The sequence below is a fragment of the Pseudonaja textilis genome, chromosome 1, assembly GCF_049901715.1.
Source record: "Pseudonaja textilis isolate UNSWEBS1 chromosome 1, rPseTex1.2, whole genome shotgun sequence".
Classification (NCBI taxonomy): domain Eukaryota; kingdom Metazoa; phylum Chordata; class Lepidosauria; order Squamata; family Elapidae; genus Pseudonaja; species Pseudonaja textilis.
Genome location: NC_141990.1, coordinates 204,747,452 through 204,770,642, shown reverse-complemented (window position 1 = coordinate 204,770,642; position 23,191 = coordinate 204,747,452). Strand labels below are relative to the sequence as shown.

The 23,191-nt window shown below is 39.1% G+C and overlaps 1 long non-coding RNA gene across 2 annotated transcripts; it reads left to right on the top strand.

The window, feature by feature from the left end:
- Positions 1-7,731: 7,731 nt before the first annotated feature.
- LOC148127999 (uncharacterized) lies at positions 7,732-9,995 on the top strand. Of its 2 annotated transcripts, none has more exons than XR_015741290.1 (2): positions 7,732-7,930; positions 9,734-9,995. It is a non-coding gene; the product is annotated as an uncharacterized LOC148127999 (long non-coding RNA). The 2 variants fall into 2 exon arrangements; XR_015741291.1 differs by having other exon boundaries at positions 7,732-7,938.
- Positions 9,996-23,191: the final 13,196 nt, after the last annotated feature.

The following is a 23,191-nucleotide window of genomic DNA, read 5'->3' as shown; positions in this document are numbered from 1 at the left end:
CTTAGAAAGCCTTCATTGTAATGCCCCATCAGTATATCCATTGCAGACCACAAAACTCTTTTGCCTGGGCTAGGGGGCACCAAAGCTCTGGGGATCTCTGGTAACACTTTGGCAATTGTTTCAAAGGACTGGTTGGCAATAGTGGTCTAATGAAGAGGAGAGAAGAAGCTTCACATCCGGGGCAAGAGATAGATTTTAATGAAAAGGAGGACTGGGGATAGCAATGTTCCACTAAGGGACTGCCACAAAGAAGATGGGGGTAACCTATTGTCCAAAGCACCTAAAGACAGAACAGGAAGCAATGGATGGAAACTTATCAAAGAGAGATTCAACTTAGAACTGAGAAATTTCCTGACAGTTGGAACAATTCATCAGTGGAACACCTTGCCTCCAAAAGTTGTGAGTGTGCCATCCATCACTGAAAACTTTTAAGAAGAGATTTGACAGCTGTTTGTCTCCTGTTTGAGCAGGGGTTTGAGTAGACCTCTGAGGTCCCTTCCAACTCTGTTATTCTGTTATAGCTTTGCGCCTAAGGTGGGATTAAAAACTAGAACTCATGTTCTCCTGGTTTCTAGCCTGATGACTTAACCAACACATTAAACTCTCCTATAGACAATATGTACAGTATGTAAATTATGTATACATCCATATGTATGTATGTACATATACTATGTGTATTTTCTAAGCCTGAATGCTTTTTCCTGTTATTCCAATGTTGAACTGAAGGAAGCTTTCTTTGACTTGACTTGATCTTAAAACATTAACATGCACAATGTATAATTCTACTTTTAAATGAGAATACAAAGTGCCTTAGAAGAAATGTAACAGAAAGCAGAAAGGAGTGGGTTAAAAAAGATAGCGAATGTAATATTTTGATGTCATAATTACCTTCTGCCCTGTTCTTGAAGCTCCTAGACTGACATTGTCACTCAGCCTAACCTTCTCACAGTTTGTGGTTGTGGGAAGGGAATGGGGAGAAGGACAGCTGTGCCTACTGGTCTAAGTTCCTAAAAGAAAAGTGGAATATAAATCAAACAGTTAACTAAAGAAATAAATACTAAAAAGCATGAATTTTGTGTTTTTATGTGTCAGAAAACATCCAAAGAGTTAGCTCCCTAATCATCTGCAATTTTTCACAGTCCCATCAAACTGGAGATAATATGGACATTTCTAAAGAAGAGAACTGTAAGTTGGCAAGTAACTATCTGCCTGAGTGATGTCTTATAAAAAATCCAATGTGCTACATGTGAGAGAAGCCAATTAAATCCAACTAAGTTCCTAAAGAAATTGTGTCAGAATTCAATTACTGGTAGAGATAGTTGCATTAATGAATTCAGGATCTTTCAGTTGGAAACTTAAAAAAAGAAAAGTAATTTCTCACATTTTTCCTTCAAAACTAAACCTCCAAAGCAGAAGCATTTGAACAGATTTTTATGGGGAGCAAGGAAAAGTAATAAGTCTGAGCTGTCATTCTGAGAGTCAGTGCTACAGTGCCAATCATTTTCGATTCACCGAAAAGCAGCTCTTTCATCTGAAAAACAGTTTTCCTATTTCACCTTGGACTCACCTAATATGCTTCTTTATCCGGTCCTAATATCAAATCCCAAAGACATCGCATACCTTTGGGTGTCATCTTCTAATTACACACTACATGCTTCCATAAAATTATATAATGAGTACAAAAAGTTCCAGCCTTGTACTGTACTCAATATAAATCATTGAATGAAAAGTTAGTGTGTTTTCTCACCTTGAATGTAACAGTAGCTAAGCAACAGAATATGATGTCCAATCTTGAGGTTTCCAGATGAAGTTTATTCACATCTCTCAGATTAACTTCATGTACTTGAATTCTGAGTATCTTTGCTACACTTCAGAAGAAGACATTTAAATATTCAGGAAGGGTTGGATCCAGAAATACAAACTACTTAACACAGAATCCACTGGCTAGACAAAGTTAGAGTGATATAGATAAGTCCATTAAGCATATTTTGAATGCAAACTATATGGAAGATAGGTGCTTATGGGTGACACCAGAGTCTTAGTTTCAGCTTCAACTAGGTAATGGAGTATCTCACGAATAAATCACTCTGCTCACAACTGGTATGGTGAAGTTTATTACAGCAATTCCAGTCCTGATAAGCAAAAACGGGTATTTCCCGATTAAAGTCAGCACTGAGAGCACCTGCCTCTCGGTGCTTTTTATGTTCTAGTCCCTCCCAGCTAACAACCTGACATCAGCTGCTGCATTATCTATTCCCACACCTCCTCCCCATGCCTATTTGTCATCTCCTAATCTTCGTTTACATTCCTTTCTCTTCCCATGCTATCTATCCCTTCTGTATCCTTACCTATCCCGTCCCCCCCATCTATCTGAATCAGGATCATAAACCCCCACCAACTGATATCTCCAAAGCCCCACATCATGGTTTACATCAACATTTGGTCCGGAAATAAGCCTGATGACTGATTAGTGTCCATGTGCCTCTCAGCTGTCTAGCTGTCTCAACAATTCAGCATAAACAACAGTCGTCCACACATCTATCAGTCCCGCAGACCCAGCGATGTGTCGGGCTCCGAGTGAGTGCCAGACATGAGTAAATTCCCAGAGCCCGACATGCGGCTCCCCTTTACCATGGATCTGCTTCCAAGATAAGAGAATGAATTAGCAGATGCATTGTTAGTCATTTCTACCTTCCCACCCACCTTTGCAGATGTTTGTGATGAAATAATCTCTGCAACGGTGGATCTGCTACATCACCATGTTGTACCCAGGATGCATCTGCCATAGGGTACCTCTTCCATTTCATGAGATACTGTAAAATCCCTCTATGTCTATGTGAATCCAGTGATGTGTCGGGCACATATAATTTTTACTTCATTGAAAGCCTTGGCTGGTTGTCTCATGCTGAGCTCCGTTAAAAGTTTGAAAGAACTACCACCTTAAAATCAATAGTCAAAGAAGTGCTTTTTTGTTGATGCTACTGTTTATTGAAGTAAATCACACTCTAGGTTACTTTTGCTGAATGTCTATGGCTCTCTATGGAAGCAGACTGGAATAATTAAACTAGGAATGTCTTAATTCCCCATATCATTTTTTTGTTATTCAATGGTTACCTGTAGATTGGATGTAGGTAGCAGTCAGCATGAACCACTATCCCAGCAACTGTTGTAGGTCTGCAGCATAAACTACCATCTCCTTTACTTTTGTAGTGAAAAATGAGGGAACAAAGCTAAAACGCTTGGAATAATGGAATTTGGTGCCATACAGAATATAGATTTTTCCAGATGTTCTGAGTTTTGGAGTGTGTGGTAGACTAAAGCAAAACACTTTTGGACCTTTTTGTCCAAAAGACTTCCAAAACAGCTCAGGGTTGCATAAGTGCCATGAGTTCGCATGAAGCACCCATGAGATAGGTACATAAAAGTCAGTGCAATTTTAGCATGACCAATTGAGTTTTAAAAGAGATTTCTGAGGCCAACCTAATAATGGGCGGAATTATTTTTCTAGTGGTGGCAGAAATTTGTACTGGTTACCTTGATACCAAGTTTGTTGCTCAAGAATTGCTTTGCCTGGTTTGTCTGGTGTATGCAAGTGCAGTTTTAGGGGTGAGTTTCCACCAGTTCTGTCCACCTCTGTAGAACCAGAAGCTCTGAAGAGCAACAGACATAGAACCGGTTCTATGTCTGCTGATGTTTTTGTCCACCCGCCCACCTGGGCTCTTACCTTATCTTTATTCCCTGCTTTTTCAACTTCAGCTGCCGTGCGAGGCACAGCTGCAGTTTAAAAAGCAGGAAAAGGGGGCTTTTTGAAAGGCTGTTTCTCTGCACGCAGATGCACTCTGATGATGATTTACAAGCGTGCATGCGCAGCATGCAGGGAAGCACATTGTAAATCACTGAACCTCGTAAATCACCGAACTGGTAGTTAACCCTGTCAGATCCCACCCCTGTGCAGTTGCCTAAAAAAATACACAGAGGGCACCTGCAAAAAGTACCAAGTGATCATAGAGCTGACTTAGGATAGTAAGCAACAGAGGCAGGTCTTCTAACAGGGAGTTCAATCAGAATAGACTGGAAGGGACCTTGGAGGTCTTCTGGCTCAGCTCAAGCAGGAGACCCTATACCATTTCAGACAAGTGACTCTTCTTAAAAACCTCCAGTGATAAAGCACCCACAACTTCTGAAGCTGTTCCACTGGTTAATTGCCTCCACACTTAGGATGTTTCTTCTTAATTCCAGATTGTTTCACTCCACTCCTTGATTTCTATCCATTGTTTCTTTTTCTTTTTTTGGAACAAATTTTATTAATTTTCAAAGAGAATACACAGACAAATAAAACATAAAACATAAGAACATAGAACATCTTTTCTAAAAACTGCTTAACAAAACAAATAAGACATCTCATTTAAGTACAACATAGTTCTAAATTATCACGTTTCCACACACAATTTAATATGCATCTTATATATTCAACTTCATATCTTATTACTCTTTTCCAACTTCTCACTGTTTCTTCCTTTATTTCTGTTCAATTTTATTCATTAAACTTATACTTTCATGTATTTCATATTACTATATTTCATATTATTACTATTTCATATGTTCTTATCCAACATTAATCCTCAATAAACAAACATAAACTAACAAAATACATAACATAAAAACATAAAACTTCTTTTTAGAAAGCGGCTTAACCCCAGGTTATAACTTTTTGTACAGATAAATCAAATTCATGCTCACCTTATATACTATTTCATATCTTATTTAGCATTCTATATTTTCCATATATCTTCTCCCCTCTTTCACTCTCTTAATTCTATTTTATTCATTTAATCTCAATTTAAATCATTATACTTATATCTTTTGTCCGTTCTTTTTCAATTATCCATTTATCTTTCTCTTTAACACAAACTTTTTCCTATAATCACTGGTTGAAGTATGACACCTTTCTATTTTCCCCACGATTCTATACATTGTTTCTTGTCTTGCCTTCTGTGCTTTGGAAAATAAGTTGACCCCCTCCTCTTTGTGGCAGACCCTCAAATAATGGAATATTGGTTCATTAGATATAAATGTAACCATTTTTACTTTTAGTTTTACTACTATACAGAGAGAGAGGGAGGGAGGGAGAGTGGGAAAGGAAGGGGGGGAGAGAAAGAGAGGGAGGGAGGGGAGACAGAGAGAGGTAGGAAGCTGTCTAGCTTGATTTAATTAGAATCGGATGGTGAAGACTGGACTTTTGGGGGGCGGTGAGAGGATCCCTATTGGGAAAGCAAGCCAATCATCTTCTAACCATTGTTTTTCTGAAGTACACCTTATCTTACCTCAGCATTTCACTTGTCCCTAGCCCCTTTTGTGGTGCAAGCTTTGTGAATTTTGGCACCTCCAATTCACATTACATTCTCGACCTTAGAACTTCACTTTGAAAAATGCACCCTCTTTAAGTTCCTTTGCAGTGACCTTTGATTCCAATGTCACTTAAAATGAAACAGTGATGGATATTATACAGTCCCTATAAAATCCCTTGCAATTACTACAGAAATTGTCCTGGGGGATAGATTAGATGAGGCTACAGAAATCACAGCTTGAGAGGCACAGAGGGAGAGAAATACTACAGAGGACAGAGATTCTGTTATTTCTCCAGTCTTTTTGTTCACAGGACTGTTGCCCAAGCTCAAAATGAAATAATTGGTTTCAAAGGTCGGGTCACACAAATGACTCTGCACATTTCTCTTTGGGATACTGAAATCAGTCACTGGTCAGAATCTGGCATCTTTCTACCGCCACTGTTCTGAAAAACAACAGCTGAATTTAAGATTCTGTTTCACTCCAACACCTGCTGTTTTTGTGACCATATGGGAAAATATTTAAAAATAGCAATTTAGTTTTTTTAAAAAAATCAGGAAACAGGAGGAATGAAATCATTTGTACTCCATTTTTCATGTTTGGTCTAACCACTGTAAAACAAGTGAAGGGGAAAGTCAGACTTGAATATTTTTTATATAGCCAATAGGTCATATAATAAAAAAAAAAAGATATTTAGCATTGTCTTAGAACTTTTTCATGCTAGTCCTTTTGCAGCCCAACACATTTCACAGCATGAAAACTGCCTCAGCTGCCATTAGCTACAATAAGTTTTGCATGTGCTAATCATTGGCTCTTAACTCTTTACACTGCATTTTCATTAGGCTCTAATTAATGTTTCTGGTCTTAACACAAATATTTATGTGTCTTAGGAATTTCATAAAGATTAGAGATGAACTGGCTGAGATGCATAGACTCCCTCTTGAGATTTGCCTATGAGGAAGAGGCTTTTGAAGGAAAACTACTTCCCCACATTGTCCCTCCACAATTATTCGCTGGTAGCATATAAATTCAATATTTCATTATGGTTGGTTGCACAGTCCACAGTGTTTTGACTGGATTTGGCAATTTTGTACACCTACCAAGTCCTTTCCAAGGACTTGGAGTAGGCAGAAGTTGTTGTTTGATGCTGTCAAAAGGTATTGTTGCAGAATGTAAGCTGTTCCAAGTAAGGTTGACTTTTGTCATTGACTGATGGTGATTTGTCAGTGCTGATATTGTTGGTACTCCATAAGTTTTGGGATTGCAACCAAGGTGCTTATTACTATTGGCACTATTTTTACTTTTCTTTGCCACAGTCGTTCTATTTATATTGCAGATCTCAGTTCTTTCTCTTTTGTTCTGCTGTCTCCATATACTGCCACATCCACTCTCCAGACTTTTTCTTCTTTCTTTTCAACAGTTGTTAAGCCTGGAGTGTTTTGTAGCTGTCACTTGTTTGCTTGAATTCTAAAACCCCAGAGCAATTTAGCCTTTTCGTTTTCTATTACTTTGTCTATTTTGTGGTCCCACCAGTTCTTATTTGCAGGCAAGTGGTATTTCTTGCAGATATTCCACTGCACTATTATTACTATTTTGTCATGCCATTGTTTGTAGTCAGTCTGTATGATTTTCTTGCAGTAGCTAACTTGGTGGTTCATTGTTTCTTCAGCTTCTTTCTGGCATTTACTGTTATTGCTGTTTTCTCAATTCTGGCCCTGCAGGTATTTCTTCTTAAGGTTTCGACTTGTGCCACTAGAAATAGCCCCTCTGTTTCTTTCTTCAGTTATCCTGGTCTTGGCCATTGCAAGATCTTGTTATCTCCTTTGCCTTCTATTTCTTTATGTACTGGCCATGTAATACTTTGCCTTACCATGCTTGTTTTCTATTCTTCATATAGCTGTTCTTATAGGTTTATTTGGTCTCTTCAGTATTTAAAAAGCCTTCATGGTATAAATGCAGTGCATCCTTTTTACTGTCCTTCAGATATTCTTCCAATGCCTTTTTTCCTTCTTCACCTGTCTGGTGTAGTTTCAACATCCATATTGTCCTAGGCTCCTTGCTAAATAGAGTCTGTCAATATAGCTGTGTGAATGAAGGCTATGATTCAGTATCATTATTTTTCTGGTCTTCCTATCCAGGGCTTTTGGTTCTGCTTGAGTTCAGTCCACTATCCAGCTAGTTATCCAACATCTGGAATTGACTAAGTGCTAATTTCCTTGACGGAATTTCCTCCTCTAAGCCTTTAAGAACTTTTCCATTCTTATGATATATTAATTTCTAAACTGCTTTTTTACTTCAGTGTGCTTGATGTTATCAGATTGAAGGATGCCCAGTTAGTGATCTTCTTCATCCAGCATCTTAATGTTTTTTTTCCCTATGGGCTATCTTCAGTTTTCACTATTTTCCCCCTGTTGATGGTAAGAGTGGCACATTCATCCACCAGATGTTTATTCCATTGCAACATCCTGAGTATACATGTGGAGTGTTGAAAAGCAATTCTTTTCAGATGGTGTTTTTCATACAGCTTCAGATTGTCCATGGACTGCATCAGCTACAACATTAATTAGCAATTTAAAAGTTGTTGGTAAGCAGGTAATTGTCCTGTAGTTGCCTGGTGCTGCCTCTTTTATTTAATCTTTCATTATGAGACAGGTTTTGCCAGATGTTTGCTACTCTTCAGTTTCATCTCCATGCAATATGCTGTTAAACTACTTAGTTGCTTAGTGGCTATAGACCAATCAGATGTTTCAATCGAAAATTATGCAGTGCATCTTCACTCGGTGCTGACTAATTCTTAATCTTCCTTGCCCTTTTATCCACCATTGTGCTATTATTACAAGTTTGTTCATTTCAGCTTCTTTAAAAAAAATATATCCACCTTCTTTTTTCCAAACTGCATTATTGTTGTGTTTCTTTAGGTTGCCTGATAGCTGTGCCCAGAACTGCACTGTTTCTTCTTTGTCAAATATTGCCTAGGTCATTGCATTCTCTCTAGTAGAAATGTTTCTGATTTGACTGAAATTTGAAGATTTGGTCTATAGCATAGGTTCAAGCTTCATATCCGCTGGTCTTGGCTTTAGTTATTATTTGCAGCATTAGTATTTCCAGTGCTTTCATGATCTTCCTTGATTCTAGATGATATACCTTAATCAGGTATTCTTTGATCTTCTTGTTTTCATCTTTTCTAGTTTGGTTCCATCTGATCTTAGCATGCTAATTTTATTTTCCAATCTAAGCTTACATTTTGGTGGTGCGCTGTTTAGATCTTTTTCTTCTTTGTTGATTTTGCATCCCAGGTATTTAGTTATAACTGCAGTTGTGCTATACATTAGTTGGTTTGTTTCCTGCAGTGAGGTGGTGCTTATATTTGATAGCACAGTATTGGTGTCTTTTAATGCTAGCTGTTTCTTTGGAAAAAGTTTAACTGAAGGCAACCTTATTTTGTTGTTTCTATGCTGTTCTAAATACTCAATTATTATTTGTTTCGATTCCTGTTGCTAGCTGTCAGTGTCCTGTTCTTTCTGAGGAAAAGGTAGAGGAGAGGGTGCCTGATTTGGGAATGAAAACAATTCAATACCTGGCTTCCTCTACTTTTTGCAGTAGAGCAAACAGGATCCTCCTTTTTGCCTCTATAACCTGAGCGACTTCTACCAAGGCTTCATTTTCTTTGTCCTGGGTAAACTTTTGCAGTTTTTCCAATTCTGTTAATATTTTATTTCATATTATAAATCAACACTGACATGCCAGTCTCTGTTCTGTTATTTCTGATTGTGGATGTCCAGAACTGGTTCATTCCTTTTAGTTATCTTCTTCTTGTTGAATTTGATCTGCAATAACAGATCATTATTTCTTTGTTTTCAGTCTTCATTTATTTGTGACTTTTCCTCCAGTAATTCTGCAGCTACTTTCACCCAACGTTCAGGAATTCCAACATCTAGCATAGTCTTTGTTGACCCAGATAGTGGAACATCTGGCATAGCTCTCAATCTCCTTGGAGCATGAAAACCCTACAATGATGTCAAGCTAGTACCTCATTGGAGGATATATTATTATGATGATAATTAGTGTAATTTTCAAATTGCCACAACAATCATGCTTCTTTCTCTTTGCTGTGCCTACATATACATGATGTGTACCCAAGACCATGTGCCAGTCACCATCTATCTAATTAACAAATGTAAATAAATAATAATACTTATTTTAAGTTGATATGATTCCATTTAAGTAAATGGGAATTTGGAACTTAAATTTTTGTCCCCCAGCTTTATGGTTACACCATAAAAATGTGAAGCTGTTATTTGCAGATTTTTAGCATTCTTGCAACATGAAATATCGCTATAGCAATAGCAGTAGCACTTAGACTTATATATTGCTTTATGTGCTTTAGAGCCCTCTCTAAGCGGTTTACAGAGTCTGCATATTGCCCCAACAATTTGGATCCTCATTTTACCACCTCAGAAGGATGGGAGGCTGAGTCAACCTTGATCCTGGTGAGATTTGAACTGCCAAATTGCAGGCAGCCAACAGTCAACAGAAATAGCCTGCAGTACTACACTCTAACCACTGCACCACCATGGCTCACCATGGCTCACCGTGGTTATAAACAACAATTATTAATATGCTATTAAATTGATTTGATTTCGATTTGATTTTGATTTGTCAATTGCTTACAAGATAATAGGTATAAGTATAAACTTAGCTATGAATACATGGATCCATATAAGAAAAATAAAAGAAACAATAGGACAGGGACAGTAGGCACTTTGGTGCGCTTATGCACACCCCCTACAGACCTCTTAGGAAAGGGGTGAGGTCAATAGTAGACAGTCTAAAGTTAAAGTTTTTGGGGTTTGGGGAATTGCACTTTCAGCAGCTGAGGATTAATTTTTTTTTTTAATGGATATGTTCATGAAGACGATTTAAAGGTTCTGCCACATCATTCAGATATGACAAGTGCTCATTAATATCAGTCTCTATACCTACTTTACCATAAATATAACCTTTATCTTCTTTTCTACCTCAAATGTTATTTGTCTTCATGCTTTTTGTCTCACAATTGACATGGTCTAATCTCAGTGACATAATACTATTAAGGTAAGATGAAGGCCAAAATAGCACATGGTCATGGATGGTTCTTTGTTTTCTTGATAGTGACACACTTGTTAAATACCATCTAAGTATTTTGCTTAAGAAGATTGGTCCATATTTTTTTTCAATTGAGAAACAAGTCATAAAGCCAAACTTAAAAAAAAATTACAGAGACAAAGAGAAAGAGAAAAATAAGCTAGGAATAATTGAAGCCCTACACATTTGATATATACATTCAATATAGTTGTGCAACACAACTGCTATCTTGACTTTCAGACACACACACACACACATACACACACACACCATGAATCCTATTGATTACTAGCAAGTACTTGGTTATAAGAAATGATTTCTGGAGTGATTATATCTTTCTTCCTTAAAATAAATAGTCTCTCTGAGGAAAATATTGGGCCTAAAAGAGCTTGCTGCTGTGTGTTGTGCTGTTATGCAATATTATGCCACAAACTCTGTAGATTTGGGACATCCGTGCAACACTGCAACATGTACAAGAAAGCAATATTCCTGATACCATTCTTACTCTCTTTATTCCATTGCTATTGTAATGTTAATTTTAAACTATAACATATGACCTATTTAAATTTCTAAATAGTTCAACCCATTTCTTCCAGGAATCCAAGGGTTATTCTGATCAACTGCTCTTTGAAAATTGTAACCAGTCCTATAATTTACATTGGCTCCCTTTCCTCTACTTTTTTTAAGAGCTCAAGCCCCAAGCTTTTGGAAACATCTGAACAGTCTCTCTAAATCTTCCCAAATAAGAATATTTTATCCTTCCTCTGTGTCTCTGTCTCTGTCTCTGTCTCTGTCTCTGTCTCTCTCTCTCTCTCTCTCTCCTGTCTATCTATCTATCTATCTATCTATCTATCTATCTATCTATCTATCTATCTCTCATCTATTTCTCATCTATCTCTCATCTATCTATCTCTCATCTATCTATCTCTCATCTATCTCTCTATTTCTCTCTCATCTATCTCTATCTATCATTTATATCTATCATCATCTATCTAATTTCTATTTATTCATTTTTCTTTCCTGTTTGCCTTACTCTAATACATTCATCTCTCTTTTGTCAGAGAGAAAAATGACAATGAGCTGATCTCCCTTCTTTTTGCTGCTTTGCTCCAATTAACTGAAGGAGCCACTTCCATCAGCTTCTAGATATTGACATTATTCCAGGCATTATTCCTCTCTGAGTCCACTGATTATGTTCCATTGGGAAGGTAATTGAGCACTAATGTCCAGGACTCCTCTTTCTCTAAAGAGCAAGCCCTCAGTGGATCATTCCTCCATGACAGAGCCCAAAGAAGACAGAGAGGAGACAAAGGAACAAACCACAATAAAGTCCCATCTAGTAGGTAAATCGCAGTAGAAATTCCTGGCGCAAAGTGGTGGAATGATGTACAAAGCTTCCATATTTTTTTTAAAAAAGGTTATTTCAGAAAGACTCATGAAATGGGGAAGTTGATTTGCTTTACACTTCCCTGGCAAACTGGGAGGACTTAACAGCAATGAAAGCAGACAGAATGTAATTTGGCTCTTTTGATTTGGGAACAGATTTAGTACAATGAGGATCAATGAGGAAACCCACCACAGCAATATGTATTTTAATATATTATTATATTTCATGTTTGTAAAAAATCAATTTCAATTATAGACTGGTTTACAAACTGTGGTATACATTTGGAGAAGCATATGGCTATCAAAGCTTCAATCAAAGCTCCACAAAGCCTCTCATAAAAAAGTGAACAGCCATGAGCCAGTGTGTTATTGCCACTTTAATGTTAAGTGAATACCTATAATTCTTGCCATGTCTACCTTTATCATCAGCTTCTGATTACCTCCCCCTACCCCTTTGTAAATAGCTCATGCAGAAATAATCTGAGGGAATATTTTAAACTTCCAGGTGGACTAGAAATCATGCAAAGAGAAGTTCCCATTTTAAGAAAAGAGAAATATTGCCTCTTAAAAAAAAAAAAGATTCAGCTCTTGAACCATTTCTCCAAACAAATATTCCACATCCTCCCAGAAGGCTCTCCCTGACCATTATAGAAATAGTAGTTCCTATTCTGGAAAGCGGAGAAATTTTTTTAAAAAATACAGATTGTATCAATGAACCTAACCCTATACATTCATAAAAATTGAGAAACACACTCCTGTAGCTAACAGCTTCAGCTCACGTACTTGCAAAACATGTTATTATTGCTGCTAATCTATACAACTGAAAATCAAATGAGAAAATATCTGAGATAGGGAGATACTGTTTAGGCATTGTTCCCCTGTTGGTCACTGAAAAGTCTGTGTGAAAACACCTGCTAGAAATGCATGCATGAGAACACATGCAAGATTATCAGTTTAAAATCTTTGTATTGGTATCTCTGAATTCTTGGTGGTGGGGTGGGTTTCTCCGGAGTAGTTTTTATTGTGATGTGGAAGGATGGGTTTCAATTTAAATGATGTAGGATAGAAGGATGCAGGTAATAAATGTTCTGTAATTCTGTAAGCTCTGAGCAACATGTCAACAAACTTGACTGGTGACGAAAAGATTCAGATAGAACCTTTTCATTAATGAAAGAAGACAACTTGAATAGGACCTGATATGGATTAAAACACTATGGATCACCAGTTCTGATCAGAGGAGGAAAAACAGACATTTGGAAGTTGTATCAGTTGTCAGTCAAAAGAATTGAAAAGCAAAATGTGCAAGATAGTACTCCAAAAACTAAAAAAAAAAAAAGGTTTAAGTGTGAGAGACTGAAGCATGAGCAAAGATGGAACCAGAGTTTATCTACCTTTAGTAGCTCACTACATTGCAAAAGCAAGACAAAGAAAAAGGCAGACATAATGGAAATTGCAATATGACACTGGCATGTTTTTGATAAACACATTTTGGTGACCTTCTTATTTATTCTTTCCTCATGGGTCAGCAGAGCAGAGCAGCTGAGAATGTCAGTGAATAGTAACTCTTTGGCCTACTGGACGACAGCCTCTCAGTGAATCTTTCCCATTATCAGTCAGGGTTGATTCAGCTTGTTGTGAATGTTTTCTTATAAGGGTGCTCTAAGCAGTTCATGTTTGTGTGTGTGTATGTGTGTGCGTGTGCGTGTGCATGTAGTGGAGGGGAATCTCATAGGTAGTGATGCAGCTCACATATATATGGGGAGGTACTTTTTATCTATAGCACATGTATGCTAGAAAAATAATAATTGCAGAATTCATACCAGGTTAACTGCAGAATTCTTTGGGTATTTTGAAATGTGATTTTTCTGGGGTGGGAAGCGTGTATATAACACTGACATAAATTTGTTTTGTGGTGATTCATGCATTTCAAGCATGGAATTTTTAAACAGATCCTTAATTTTCAAAGCTTAAATCTAAGCAGCAGTTTTGTTAGCATGATGAAAATGGTTTGACAACCACTTTTTGGGGGGGGACTTGGGACTTCCCAAAAAGTCTCTACATCCCAAACCCAAAAAGGGTAGAATCTGCTGGGTTGTTTTTAAGAAAAGCCAATATTAGCTAGGTACAGGATAAAGCAGATGATGGCATAACCTAGCAAGCTAGAAAAATGCCCAACAGGTGTGTTACCAGGGGAAATTATTTTTAAAAAGGATCCAGTCCAACAACACAGTATTCTGTCTGAATTGCTAAATTAATGTCTGAAAATCAATTTCCTCAAAGGTTTTTTTTTTCCTGCAAAGGAGGCATCTTTTATTTCAATATCATCCTCAGAGTGTATTAGAAACTCAATCAGTGATGTTGTGAACTTGAATTATTTTTGTAAAGTGGCAGGGCATATTGCATTCTGCTATATGTCCCCTGGTCCATCAATCTATGGCTAAGTTGCTGTCTGCTTATGCAGCTCACATTTTTACAGCATTTCCCATCTCATCCCAGAGAGTCAGTTTGATGTAGAAATTAAGGAACAAGGGAAGAAACTATAGGAGTTCTACTGCTGCTTTAGGCATGAAGCCAGTTCAGTGACTATGAGCCAGTCAATCTCTCTCAGCCCTAGAAAACAAGCAGTGGCAACCACTTCTGAAGCCTTATGAAAAAAAACTGCAGGAACCTTTCTATCCAATCACCAGGAGTCAAACTGGACTTGAAAGATAGATAGATAGATGGTAGGTAGATGTTGATAATAGATGATAGATTGGTTGATTGATTATAGATGATAGATAGATAGATGATAGATGATAGATAGATAGATAGAAAGAAAGATAGATAGATAGATAGATAGATAGATAGATAGATAGATAGATAGATAGATAGATAGATAGATAGATAGATAGATAGAAGGATAGGAAGGAAGGAAGAGGAAGAAGGAAGATAGAAGGAAGGAAGGAAGGAAGGAAGGAAGGAAGGAAGGAAGGAAGGAAGGATATATATGGATGGATGGATTGATACACACACAGACACTTAGAAGATGAATGGCCCAGACCCATCAAATGTGTCTCATTACGTTAGCCCAGAAGCATCAGAGTCACCTGGATAGCTAAGCTACAGGAAAAGGCTCTGGGAAGCCATATCTGAGTACAATGATTCTGCTGGCCTTGACTCCCTTACCTGTTTCAGAAGGTGGTTGTTGCTTAATTTAGAATTACCACTCTATTTCTTCATCTGAAAAAGTCCCCAGTGGATAAGTTTCTTCTTGCCCTGTTCCCTAGGGATTTAACTGAAGTGAAAGAAGCCCAAGATACTGCAGATAGATGAGAAAATTGTTATACCATGGAAATTAGTGACTCATATATTTTTCTGAAATGACAGCAAGGCATCAAAATTTCACACACTAGCCATAAATTCCTTTCAGAAAAAAATTAAGTACCATCTTTTCTTGACAAATTGACTACAAATGTAAACAAAACAAAATGTTCAGCAGTAGTTTTTAAAAATGTACTTTCATCTGAATTTAAAAAGCAAATAACTTTATTTGAAAGTTGTTATTCCAAGGACAAACAATTCTAATCCCCTATCTTGTCCCCATCAGGGTTTAGTTAATAATTACAGCCGCTTTACATAATTAAATAGGATATGTCCAACTAAGTCTTCATTTATTTGCAGTCAATGTTCATGAACCAGGGGTTAGACCAGGGGTCCCCAAACTTGGCAACTTTAAGACTTATGGACTTCAACTCCCAGAATTCCTCAGCCAGCATTGAGGTCCACAAGTCTTAAAGTTACAAGTTTGGTGACCTCTGGGTTAGACTGACATTTCCTCTTTACTCACTTGCTGATCTGTGGCATTTTAAGCTTGAATTTTCATGAAAATCATATACTGTTACAATAAGCAATTTGGTATTTTCAAAAGATCTTCTACATACTTATAATTGATTGTATGATTATCAATGACATTGAAATGTATTTTTTTAAACTTCTTAGTATGATTGCACCTGATTTTGCCGATAATGATCATAACCTTTTTCCACAGTTGTCAGATTTTGGCAGTTTGACTAGTTACATCCCATTATTAGGCTAGGCTAGGTCTCTCCTACCAAGAAAATGATGATCAAAATAAGGGCAATTGTTTGAAATTGCATAAATGTTTCCTCTGACACTAGCCGATGGAAGTCTAAGAGGGAAAATTGTGACTCTGCAATGTTCACTAAGCTCCTAATGCTGAATGTAGACCTCAGTTCATGACCCTTAATGATTGTGAGTCATAATGGCCATTAAATGAAAAGACCAAGTGAACACTTCACTTTTAATGAACTGCATCCCTGCTCTCCTACAATGTGGTCCTTAAGTAGATCCTGGGGTGCCTCAGGGGTGGGAAAAACCCAGGGAGGTCAAGCCCAGGGAAGGCTCACCTGCCCCAAGATCTGTCATGCCCCTGTCAGAGCCTGAATCTGTGGGGAAAGATGAGCTGGAACTGGAGCCAACAGAGATTGAGGGGGTGGCTTCATTGGCTTTGGAGGAAAATGGGAAAGAGCAGGCCCAGTCAAGTGATTATTAGATAACTTATTAGATTAGGTATAAGTATAAACATGATTATGAATACATGAAATGGATACGAATGAGAAAAATAAAAAGAAACAATAGGACAGGGACGATAGGCACGTTGGTGTGCTTATGCACGCCCCCTACAGACCTCTTAGGAAAGGGGTGAGGTCAACAGTAGACAGTCTAAGGTTAAAGTTTTTGGGGTTTGGGGAAGAAACCACAGAGTCAGGTAGACTATTCCATACATTGATCACTCTGTTGTTGAAGTCGTATTTCCTGCAATCAAGTTTGGTGCAGTTTACCTTGAATTTGTATGTATTGTGTGCTCTTGTATTGTTGTGGTTGAAGCTGAAGTATTCATTGACAGGTGGAACATTGCAATATATAATTTTATGTACTATACTTAGATCGAACTGAAGGCGACGTAGTTCTAGGTTGTCTAGTTCTAAAATTTCAAGTCTGGTGGCATAAGGTATTCTTCTATGAGTAGAGGAGTGGAGAACTCTTCTTGTGAAATGTTTCTGGACTTTCTCAATTGTATTAAGATCAGATATATAATGCAGGTTCTAGACTGATGAGCTGTATTCAAGTATTGGTCTAGCAAATATTTTGTATGCTCTAGTTAGTAGAGTGATATTACTGGAGAAAAAGCTAGTAGGATTAGGTTTACAACTTAATGCCTTTTTGGCTATGTAGTTACAGTGGATTCTAGCACTTAGATCATTTGAGATGAGTACTCCAAGGTCCTTGAGAAAATTTGGGTCATCAACAAGGTCTTGACAGTCAAGCCAGGGCTTTTAAGGATTAAGATTACTTGTATGCAGGGAGGAACAGGGGCAGGCTGATGAAGAGAGGTTAAGTAGGGAACATGAGAGTGAGAGTTCAGGCAATGAGCACGGTCTGCCTCCTCTTAATCCTTAAGCACGGAGAGAAGGCAAGAACAGCGCAGACTGACTTGCCTACTCAGGAGGAGACCACCCTGCCCCTCTTCACAAGGCACACCTGGGGACTGAGACTTAAGGAGACACTCTAGGGAGGGGCATTTGTCAAGAACAAATGCTGAATTTCTGGAGTGTTGACTGTAGATGTTTGAACTTTCCTGGTTTCCTTCTTTATTTTTGGATTTTTGCCTTGCTTCTTAGTTTTCTGGACTGCTAGATTTTCTTGCTTGCAGCTGTGGTGCTCACAGTATTGGACTGTACTATTTGCAGCCAGAGGCTGTGTGAGGGGTGTGTGTGTGCGCGCATGTCATCCCTTGGCTCTGGGACTTTCCAGAAACATGGGAGTATTTGAGGGGAATTTGGAACAATTTGGAATTTTGAACTGCCAGCTGCCTGGGTTGCCTCTGTGCCATGCCCCGGGTCATCAAAAAAACTCCCAACCACCTGATATGTCCTGTGCTCTGCTTCTTGCCCATCAGAACCTTACAGGCCTTGGGACTGCTTCGCCCCATCCCCACATGACTTTGACATGATTCCTACCCCACAGGGCCCCACACTCTCCTCCCTACCCCTCATTGCCCATTGCACCTTTCAAAAATCTCCAGAGCTCTTGTTAGGAAAGGACTGCAGGCTGTGGCAGCCCTGGATTGCATGGCTGCATCCTGAAGCTGCCGCCATTTTGGGAGCAGCCACAATTCATCACCAGTGCTCTGAAAATGGTGGCCTCTTCCAGGAACATGTCTCATGACCTAGGAATAGAGTGGCTTGCTCTGCTTTCCTAATGTGATCCCCGGAGGTCTCCAAAATTCGTGTCAGGGAAGCAGAACAGTCTATTTATTCTTCAGTGCTGTGGTTGCATTCCTGGAAACAGCCACCATTTACAGTGAATTGTTGCCACTCTGAAAGGGGTGCCCACTTCTGGGACACAGCCATGCAAAACTCGGGATGCCAAGGGACAGAACCTGCCTTTCTTTTGTAAAGTGAGCTCCAGAGATCTTCAAAAGTTAGTGTACAATGGGGTGATAGAGGGTGGGGAGGAGGATGTAGGAGTCAGTGTGGGGTGTGAAGCAGGACTATACGGAATGGACTTTATAATACTTAAAATATGAATTTTGAGTATTGTTTCCCTGGCTAACTAAAATGGGTTTTCCTGTATTTGCCCCCCCCACCTCTTAAATGTATTGTTAATAATTGTCTATAAGCCTATAAGAATGTAAAAAGCCTTTCTGTTAGAAACAGGGATCTTGCCAAAGCGCTTGATATATTGTAGATAAAACAGTTTCATTTTCAACTATCAAATAAAGCAATCACTTGAGTCCAGCATGGGAAAGCACTGTGAGTATATCATCTCCATACCCATTCTGATGTTTTACCTTTGCACATGTTTCTTTTACTTTTGTTCAGAACATAGTGCTCTTTTCAATCCTTACTTGTTATGGTTTGTCTAATTTATCATGATGCAAGTGGGCAGATTATTGTTCTTAAATCAATCAACTTTTACCTAGTTGTGGAAATTATAAGAGTAAATACAAGCCTTTGTTCTGGGTTCCTTTTTCAAAGGGAATCCTTTTTAATTGAAACACTTCAAATAAATTTTAAATTAAATATATTCCAAATAAATTGTAAATGAAATGATCTTCATTGTCTCAGTAGCCTAATTGGCATCTGGCATACCAAAACACATACGTAGGCCTGTAGGAACCAAACAGGAGGGGATGGTGTGGGGGAAGGGGTGGGCTGAAGCGTATTTGCAGTTGATCATAAGGATGCTGCAGCAGCAGTAACTTTGAAACTGAATTCTAAGTAGCTTTGGGGGTCAGTAGGATCTGCCATAACTTCAAACAGCTGCTAAGCAACAAGACAAAAGTTTACCTTTACTCCCAAATTGTTAGTAGATCCAGTGGAATAGAGGTACATTAATTATCTCTCACATAAACCAGTTATAAAAATAGAACAGACCCTCAATTGGAGAAGCATGGAATAACACAAGCCTTTCTTCTCCTTTCCTCTGGATATGGCCCTAAGTCTACCTGCCCAGTATCCATTGCCACTGAATGTACAGTTGCTCTCTTAGAAGGACTGGCTTTGCTAGCATAGAAGGGATCTGTCCACCTTGCAAAGGCCACCTAACAAGGAAGAATAGAAGTTAAGCTACCTTGATTAACTTATCTGAGCAACACTCGCCTCTTCAATTTCAACTGTAACTTGAATGATAGTGAGATCCGGAGGAAAAAAAAAGAGTTACTGAACAGAGTAACAACATAACTTAAGAACATCGCTCCTTCAGATACTTGTTTGTGACCCCACCAAAAGGTATCTACATTTTCCCACATCATTATTCTAACATAAAGACTTCAATGTAAATGACAGCCCTGAAGAATCTTATATGGATTTAGGTCATTTTTAAAAAGGATTTAAGTTTCATTAGATAAATATCTTGGAAGCTTGAAATAGCTATAATCCTCGTCTCATGCTTCAAAGCCCTCATAGGAACAGCCTACCCATTCCAAGGGGTTGACATTTCTACTGATAAGAAGTGCACTGCTAATCAGTGTGGCTGCAATGCATAAAGCGAACTGGCATATTGAAATTTCAGAGGCCAAAGAAAAGGAAAATGGATTTAGTTTGTAAATGTTTTCTTTAAATAAAGGTGAATAAGATTTGTTAGTATGAAATGTAAGTGCTAAAATTGAAGGCACCATGAAGCTTCACAAACACCATCAATTCAAAACATTACCCTTAAATGACATCTCCATTTATTAATCCAGCTGAACATGGTGAGCTCACAAGCTGGGTTATTTCGAAATAATTTATGGCAAAAATGAATAGACATAAGAATGCTAAGATGATATGTTTAGAACAGAACCAGAAGTCCTGGTTCTGTTCTAAATTCTAATTACATATAGAATGCAATGTTGCCTAACAGGAAGCACTCATGTTCTAGATTTGTTCTTCATGTCCTTTGCCTTGAAGCTAACCAGTGGTGGGATTCAAAATTTTTTACTATCAGTTCTGTGGGCGTGGCTTATTTGGTGGGCATGGCTTGGTGGTTATGTGACTGGGGTGGGTATAGCTTGGTCATGTGACTGGGTGGGCATGCCTAGTGGTCATGTGACTGGGTGGGTGTGGCCAACTCAATGTCGCTCACTCAAGGGGTGCCTTGCCTGGCCCCTCTCCTCCCAGCCATTCATTGTCAATTAAAAATAATAGCACAAAGTTTTTTTCTCTCTCTCCCCCTTCCTTCCTATTTCTTTTTCTTTCTTCCTATTTCTTTATCTTTCTTTCTCTCTTCTCTCTTTCTCTCTCTCTCTCTCTCACACACACACACACAAACACACACACACTTGGTTGGGAGGGTGGCAAAGGCACTGCTGCAGTGGGCGCTGCTATGGGAGGCAGCCAGGATCCCACCCTCCCAGTCTGAGTATTCCACTGCCAGTAGCTTCTCCCGGGGGACAAAATGTTTCATATTTCCTCCCTTCACAAAAAGCCCGGTGCCACTTTCTCCTTCAGCCACAGCAGAACCCCACAGCCCAGTTCCCCTTCCTGATCAAGAGGATAGCACTCCGTTGTCTGCATCCCCACTGACTCCCAGAAAACGAGGCATTCTGATCCAGCCAGGAAAGCTGGTAACCTCCAAGGAGGACACAAACAACAGAGACCGGAGCATGCTGTGGCCATGCCTTTCTTCCTTTCCACCCGGGAAAGGCACGGCCACAGCAAATTGCATACAACATGTGCAGCCTGGCACATACGCCCTCTCCGTCCCCCCAGGTGAGCCCGGGGATGGCGGGGGGGAACAGCTAGCTAGGCTGCAGCCAGCGCTCCTGCCTGGGATGGGGCTGAGCCAACAATGAAGCTGTCCAAGCATGCCCAGGTATGGTGGGGCAGCCCTTGGCAAGCTTGGGGGATGGTGGGGGTCGAGGAGGCAAGCTCCGGGGATGCTAGGAAAGGACTACCATGACTACTAACAGGCTTACCTGTGAGCAGAAAGATCAGAGCTGCCCAGTTGGGGCACAGTGCCAGGCACCATGTGGGAAGGCAGGTTAAGCCACAAGGACCCAGTATGGAATGAGGAGCATCGGGCGGGGTGAGCAAGAATTAGGTGGGAGGGGCAAGTGAGAGAGTTGTGACCGGTCAACTGGTTCAGGGGCATGGACAGCCAGAAGTCACTACCGCTTCAGCAACCCACACCAAATTATTGCTACTGGTTCTCCTGATCTGGTGTGAACTGGCTGAATACCACCTCTGAAGCTAACCCACACAAAATCACATTTTACTTCAGAGAATTCGAGGAAATACTAGAGCAAATTTTGAGGGTTTATGAAGGATTAGTCATACCACTGGAATTAGGCTTTAGATTAGATTTCCCTGATGTCAAAATCCACCATTAACGCTAGAGTGTTGGAATAAGAGTCAGGGTAAGTGTTAGGCCTGGAAATAGGGTTAGTGTGAGAATCAGGGTTAGGGTTAGGATTGGGATTGGGATTGGGGTTGGGATTAGGGTTAGCAATAAGGTTACAGTTAGAGTTGCATTTAGGATTAGGGTTAGGTTTAAGCTCTGGGTTGGGTTTAGGGTAGGGTTAAGGTTCAATTTAGAGTTAAAGTTAGGGTTAGGGTATAGATTTAGGTTAGGATTATGGTTAGGGTTGGTTTGAGATTAGGGTTGGGGTTCTGGTTAGGATTGGGGTTAGGCTTATTGGAGTTCTGCTTGGAATTGGGGCTAGGCCTAGGGTAGACAGGGCTAGGGTTACAGTTTGCCTTAAGGTTAAGGTTAAGGTTGGAAATTTGATTAGAGTTAGGATTAGGATTATGGTGCAGTTAGGGTTGGGATTTGGGTTAGGACTAGAGTTGGGATTGGAGTTAGGACTAGGGTTAGGCGAGAGTTGGTTTTATGGTTAAAATAGATTTGGGATTAGGATTAAGTGATTTGTATTGCTATTAGGACTAGGATAAGGTTTAGTGTTGAAATTGGGATTAGGGGTTAGGGTTGAGGTTGGGGTTGTGTTTAAGGTTACGGCTAGAATTGCAGTTGGGGTTGGGGTTATGGATAAGGTTAGGTGAGAGATGGGGTTTTGGTTAAAAAAGGTTTGGGATTACGATTAAGGGATTTGTATTGCTGTTACAGCTAGGATTAGGCATTGTAGTTTTAGGGATTAGAAGTTAGAGTTCTGGTTAGGGTTGGGTTACAGTTAGAGTTAAAGATATAGTGAGTATAATGGTTGGGATTGGAGTTAGGGTCAGGGTTAGCGTTGGGGTGGGGGTAATAGTTGGTTTGGGGTTGGGAGTTAGAGTTAAGGTTAGGGTTAGGAGTAGGGTTAGGAGTAGGAGTAGGATTAACATTAAATTTTTTCTTATTTTTAGGGTTAGGGTTCGATTAAGATTAGGATTAGGGTTAGGTTTGTAGTTAGGTTTGGGGTTGGGGTTGGGGGTTAAGTTTAGACATAGAGTACATGTAAGTTTTGGGGTTAGAGGTTAGATTAGGCATTCGGGTTTGGGTTGTAGTTGGGGTCACGGTTATGGTTATTATCAGATTAGGATTAGGATTAAATTTAGGGAGGTTTATAGGTAGGGTTAGTATTAGAGTTAAGGTTAACTTTGAATATATTATAATTGATTAAGGTTAGGGTTAGGGTTAGGGTTAGGGTTAAGGTTTGGGTTAGGGTTTGGAATTATGATTAGGTTTAGGGTAGGAGTTAGGGTTAGGGTTATTATTAGGTTAGGGTTAGGGTTAGGGTTAGGTTTATAGTTATGGTTGGTATTAGGATTAAGGTTAACTTTATTAGAATGTATTAGAATTGATTAAGGTTAGGGTTAGGGTTAGAATTATAGTGATGGTTATGCTTAGGGTTGGG